The sequence below is a fragment of the Hippopotamus amphibius genome, chromosome 6 (assembly GCF_030028045.1).
Source record: "Hippopotamus amphibius kiboko isolate mHipAmp2 chromosome 6, mHipAmp2.hap2, whole genome shotgun sequence".
NCBI classification, from domain to species: domain Eukaryota; kingdom Metazoa; phylum Chordata; class Mammalia; order Artiodactyla; family Hippopotamidae; genus Hippopotamus; species Hippopotamus amphibius.
The window spans coordinates 112466627-112473543 of NC_080191.1; positions in this window are offsets into that span (position 1 = coordinate 112466627).

The following is a 6917-nucleotide window of genomic DNA, read 5'->3' on the forward strand; positions in this document are numbered from 1 at the left end:
GCTCAAACAGGACTGTCAGAACCCTTTGATGAAACAAGATGCAAATAAGCCATGGAATGGAGTGTGGTTATCACTGCCTTTCTTAGGAGAAAAACAAAGGTGGAAGAGACTGTATATCCTTCCATGACTGTTCTTGGCACGTGCCCCAGAGGGTCTGCTAAGTGATGTTCTTGGTTGCATGGAGCCTTTCCGGGCTTGATACCCTCAGTGGTGAAGTCATCTTTTGATCTGATTACTGGTTAGAGCTCATGCTAGTTTGTGAAAAATAAGGCTCAAGATATGTAGGGCAACCATCCTAATCAGTTTCTCTAGTTTCTTCAAAGTAACTGCAGCTTCAGGACTCCACCAAAAAGAATCATCGATGAATTTAAGCTTGCTTCATGAGTAACAGCAAGAAAACATCCCAGCACTCTTCCAGGACAGCTGTACTGATGTGCACCATTTCACTCAGGTTCCACCATGTGGCAGGACAGGGAGAGGGCCAAGCCGCAGGAGACCTGCTTCCACCACTGCTCCCTGCTTTATTTCTTCAACTAGTCTGGAATTGTCCCATGTTGGGCTGGCCCAGATTTTGCATTTCATCACAATTTTATGTGTTCCGGACAATGAGTGAATACAAATACATCACTGACAATGAGATACATTGTCACAAGCAAGAAGAATGAAAGAAAAAAAGGATAAAAGCAGCACTTTGTTGATATACAATAGAAATAAATGAGCGTGGTGCTATTATAAAAGATTTATAAGCCTACCCTTACAAGTTTGCTGCCAATGCTTTTTAAGGCTTGGATTTGAAATTTTACACAAAAACTTATACTATAATTCAATAATTACATTCAGTCTGAAAAGTGGAATCTGTCCTTTTACCACATACTGTAAAACAAATATCATTACGTATACTTTTGGAATATAAAATTATATTTAGAATTTGTGATGAGTTAGGAACTGGTCTGAAATTTTGCTCTCTGTCAGGGGATAAACAGATTCTTCATTCTGTATATAAGCTCTTGAATATTACTTTTTCTGTTGGCCCAAGATCACTGGCAGTATTCTCAGGAAATAGATGTGTTTGCTTGGGCTTATTTGTAGTGAATAATCCATCTGTCAGCATCTCGGGTATGAGATGCTAAAAAGATATGGAGAAAACAAGGTGAGATCAAAAAGAGAAGGGGGTAGAAATGAGTCAGCTGTAAGGCAGCAGTAGATGTGAGAAAGCAGTGGAGACCTCTGTCTTGTAAGGATCATTGTGCCTTGTAGTACTGATGCTGAAAACTCGGCCTCTGTGCACCAGTGCCAAATTGAATCTCAGAGACAAAGTTTTGGGTGAAGTAGAAAAGAATAGCTTTATTGCTTTGCCAGGCAAAGGGGGGACACAGCAGGCTTGTGCCTCTCAAAACTGTGTGTCCCAACTTGGGAGGATTTGGTGAGGAGTTTTATAGCAGTGGTTCAAGGGTGGGGGTGCTGATGAGGATCAGGGTGTGTGCAAGGCCTGCACTCTTTTAATCTGGCCACAGGTAGTCTCCTGATGAGATTCTTGAGGGGATACAGGGACAAGGGAGGAGCCGCCAAGAAACAATAGTGCAGCCTTGGGGCAGGGTTCTGGTTCCCCCTCAAGGAATACACATAATATCTCTGAGTTCTTCTGCAGAACTAAAACTCTCAACAAATGGAAGATGTTAGCATTCTTCATTCCAGAGAAGGTCACAGTTTGATGACCTCAAGAATCTCATCAGGAGACTACCTGTGGCCAGATTAAAAGAGTGCAGGCCCTGCACACACCCTGATCCTTATCAGCAACCCCACCCTTGAACCACTGCTATAAAACTCCTCACCAAATCCTCCCAAGTTGGGACACACAGTTTTTGAGAGGCACAAGCCTGCTGTGTTCCCCTTTGCCTGGCAAAGCAATAAACTATTCTTTTCTACTTCACCCAAAGCTCTGTCTCTGAGATTTGATTCTGCACCAGTGCACAGAGGCTGAGTTTTTGGTATCATCTTGGGACAAAACAAGCTGCCAAGGTAGAAGACTGATGGCCAAGACACCATGCTGACAGGCTGTGTTAGACACTTCTGTCAACAGCCCTAGCCAAGCCCAGACCACCAGCCATGCCTGCCAAGGCACACAGGTGTGTATTTGCAGCCCTCTTGGATTCTCCAGACCAGCATGGCTACCCCTCTGAGTACCACTGAGTGACCCTCGTCAACACTCCCAGGAGCAGAATAGCCTTGCCAAGCCCTGCCCCCATTCTTGACCCACAGACTCCTGAGGTATCATAAATGTAGGGTAGTTTGTAACATAGCAGTAGTGGTGGGAATGCCCTTTGCCTTAAGGCAAGACAAATAGAGAAACAGAAAAATGATCCCCACCTTAGTGCCTGGGGGAACTTGACAGCTTCCTGAGGCTAGTTAGAAGCTGGCTGAAACCAATAAAAAGACAGTTTTCAGGAGGCTGGGTAGAATAGGACTTGGGCAGAGTACAATCTGGTGGAAAAAAATCTAGACTGAAAAGCAACTGTAAACAAAACATTGTTTTTTTTGCAGTAACTCCAAATGTTGTCTGCAGTCACTTCTCTGCTCCAATAATCTTCCCCAGTTCTAAACTCACACAATTACCTAAAATCAGCTCAGTCATTTTCTCCTTTACCTTAAAATACTCTGCTTACTCACCTTGCCAGGTCACCTTACTCACCTTCTGTCTAGTATAAAAGCCAAAAGTAAGGGGTTTCAAGTCAGAAAGACTTGGGATGGCTAAATTTCTAACCAGAAAACTTTGTTGTTTGTTAATGTTTTTGTGTGGTCTATTTCTGGATGTGTGGCATGTAATATGACCAAGATAATGTTTTCTGGAATAATGTGATTTTTCTATGAAAGGCATCCTTATAGACAGATAATCCGTGTTGATGCTTTATAAATTTTCTTGAATTTCTCAGTAAATTTCACTATTGGTCACCCTTTCCACATATAACTTAAGGCCTAGCTGAGATCTCAAACAGTTATTTATAGAATTTGCTCAATCAAAAATTAAAAATTAAGGGGGAGGGGGCGGGAGCAGGGATAGAGTGGGAGGTTGGGGTTAACAGATGTAAGCTTTTATGTATAGAATGGATAAACAACAAGGTCCTACTGTACAGCACGGGGAACTGTATTCAGTATCCTATGAGAAACCACAATGGAAAAGAATATGAAAAAATGTATACACACATATAATTGAATTACTTTGCTATACAGAAGTAATTAATACAACATTGTAAATCAACTATAGTTCAATAAAAAACAGTAAAAAAATTAAAAATCAAAAATTGCTAGAGGAAGTTTCCTGCACGATTCAGGGTTCTAGTTCTCTTCCACTTCCCTTGGAGAAGTACACTATCCAAAGCACCTGAAAAAGTCCTCAGGCCTGCAAATGCTATGATATGTGTAAGGGTGAGTAATTTTGTCCCCCAAATTATTATTATGGACTTATTATTGGTAGAGGTGGAAAAGGCAGCTGTCAAGTTTGTCAGGGGACCTCCTCATCTTTCACCATAATAGAAAAGTCCATCTGTGCCCACTGTGTTTGGTTAAGTGGTACTTCAGTGGAAGAAGTGGTGGCTACTTCAGTGCTGACAGACTTTGCTCAGTGGCAGTATCAGAGGATGAAACAGTAGTGGTGTGAAAGTGTGGATTTATCAGATGCTGGGCAGGATGGCTTGGTCTTGAGGATGATTTGAGATACACGCTCAGGTTAATGCTATAGCTCTTCGGCAGGGACCCTATCAGAGGACGTTAACTCAAGAACATGAGCATGGACATGTGGCTTGCTCTTCACCTCACTCTTTCCCCAACCTCTGTTGGATTATTCTCAACCACACTTGAACTTGGCATCTTCTTTTTATTGATTATAGGTGACTCTGGCCTATATTCTACTTTTCTGTCATCATAGGCCATGTTCTGAGAGGCCAACTTATCATGGTGTTTGAGAGATTTGTCTTTGGATTAAACCACTTGGGTTTGATCTCAGCTGTGGCTTTTGTTTTACTACCTTGGGCAAATTATTTACCCTCTCAGAGCATCATTTTGTAGCACTTGAAAAGTGATTTAAAAAAAAACGTACTTTCACAAGGAGTTGTTATGGGAATTAAAGATAGATACTGTGTGTAAAGTGCTAAAAATAGCCTTTATTATTGTTGCTGTTAAGTGCTTTTAAATACATAATATTGACCCATCTTCCATTTTCTCCTTTGCCATTCTAACTCTGCTTTACCAACCTCAAGGGCTCCCAGCCCATTTCCCTGCTAATTGCCCAAAATGGGATAACTTTAATGATAATGTTTTAGTGCAAATGTACTATTCAATATTTGCTACTCTTGTATATAGAAGAGCTCTCTCGTAAAAGAAAAGGGTGGTAGAAAATAAAAACCCTAGCAGAACTAGAGTAGTGTTAAAAAATATTTGAAGTGATTTCATTGTGCATTGAAGATAGATTGCATGGACCGTTATTCTGTATGTTTCCTGAGGGCGAGGATCATGTCTGTCTTGTTCATTCCAGCATCCTTAGCACCTCATTCAGTGTCTTGCAGGTAGAATGCCCTCAGTAAATATTTACTGAGTGAAGGAACAAATTGCACATATGTTGGAAGGATTATCCCAATATTGGCAGTATCGTCTAAGAAAATGGCTCTGGTGATCCGATTCACTTTCCTTTCCCTCCCTCCATCTCTTACTCTTTCTTCTTTCTGAGACAGCTGGAAACAGTGTGAGATGTTTAAAGTCTTTCCTTCAGTTCACTCTCTGTTGTTCCCACACTCAGGATATCATCAAAAACACGGAATGAGTCTGGCAATTCCTTTTAAAAAAGCCTATGAGCCATTGGAATATTTCAGGGGTATGAGAAATTTCTAACTGCAGAGCTGAGTCTTTGGGTGTGTGATATAACACGTTTCAAACAGCAGTGGAGGCACTTGATCAAAGTTCAGGTTTGCAAAACTTTTTCCCTTGGCATAAAGAGTAACATGTTGATAGATTGGAGAAGCTAGAAATAGGTGGGGAACAAGAAACACAGTCCATTAGAATTATGACAGCAGGAAAAGGACTCTGTAGGAAAATAATGCAGAGAATGTTTTTGCTGGCTATTTTTATACCAAAATGAAAAACGCTTTTTGTCTTGCAAAGGAGGGATTCTTGTGAACTCTGTTGTAAATATCCCAGTGCCTGGGCATCTTGCCCTGGATAATTTGAGTAGGCTATTCCTTCACCACCACAGGAAGACTCACATAGTGTCTTATGCGGGAAGGCTATGACTCCTTAATTCTGTTTTTTGAATTTTAATTATACAGTCTTTCAGGATGACCTGCTTCTTTTATAAGCTCAGTCTACATTCTAGAATCAGCATCTAAACCATGGATGTTAGACTACTCAGTCTAAGCACAACTGTGGATGTGGGGGGTGTGCATTTTCCATGCCTCAGTGACTACAGGCCAGTGCTACTTACTTGTGTGTCACAGTGTTTATGCATCTCTCCTAAGTCAAACTTGTTGACCTAAGTATCCTTCTTTATTAGCACAGATTAGGTGACCCTGTCATCCTGCTAATGTCTTCTCTTGAGCCGTTATAACTGTCAATGCCACGAAAACACTGTCAGCAACTGGATATGTTGGAATCTCACAGTGTATCACCCAGTAAATCTCAGACTTCGTTTGCTGCGTGAGCTAATATAACTTTGGGTAGAAACAACAAAGTTGTTGATTGCCCTTATATAGTTTGAGTCTCTGATTAGTGCTGCTGAGAATTACATGATCAAATATGTCAGCCTACACTGAAGTGAGCCTGAATCTTAGAATATTTGGTACAATGCATCTGGAAGCCTGAAGAGGTATGTTTTACAGGGAGCTAGGGGATGCTGGGGCCCTAAGTACAAGGGAATCAGAAAACCTGTATGAAAGCTGAAACCCAAAGGCTGAAAGAGAAAAGAGAAGTTCTCACAGTTGAGATGAAGCTCAAATGCAGGTTTGGACCCCAGTGCAGTGGGTCTGGATCGGGGGGTAGCAGGTGTGGCCCTCATTGTAGTGGGTCTGGACGCCGCAGTATAGTGGGTCTAGGGCCAGACTGCTTGGGTTTATATCCTGACTCTGTCCTTGGTCGTGTGGTTTTGGTCATATTATTAACATCTCTTTACATCATTTTGCCCATTCACAGAGAAAATTAAAAAAATTAAGTGATAGATATGTATGTAATAAGCGAGTTAGCTGTTAATGTTCTTTTTCACTATTACTAGTATTATTATTATTACTGTACCCAGGGGTAAAACCAGACACTTGTGATTCAGTTCTAGCCTCTTTGCTACTCAAGTATGGCCCATCTACCAGCAGCCTTACCTGGGATCTTGTTAGAAATGCAGAATCCCAGGCCCCACCTTGTTCTCCTGATTCAGAATCTGCTTTAACAAGGCCCTCCAGCTGCTTCCTGTGCGCAGAGAAGTTTACAAAGCTCTGGTCTAGATCAAAGGACAGGTAGATGGACGGGCATAGGTGTGGGCGGAGGTTGAAGGATTTAAGTCAGTGTCCTGACCTAACGCTGGTTCATCTTTCAGGCTGACAGGAGCTGGTGGAGGGATGGTTTTCCACTGCAGAGAGAGAGATGATGAAGCCTCTTATGTGGTGGCTCGAGACGCGGGTTGGAAAAGAATTTCCAGACACAAGGCAGAATGTAAGGAAGATAGAGTTTATTAGAGAGAAGGGATGCTGCAAAGACAGCGGGACGACTTCCTGGCAGACCAGGGAGAGCTGATGCTCTGGTAGGGCTGGCAGCCAACTTTTATAACCCCAAAGCAAGGAAAATTCCTGCTTAGAAAGTGGCGCTAATTGATTGGTCAGCGTGCTAAAGGCAACAGGTATTGTTAGGTATTAGGCTAGAGTCCTATATGGTGAATACCTTCCCTA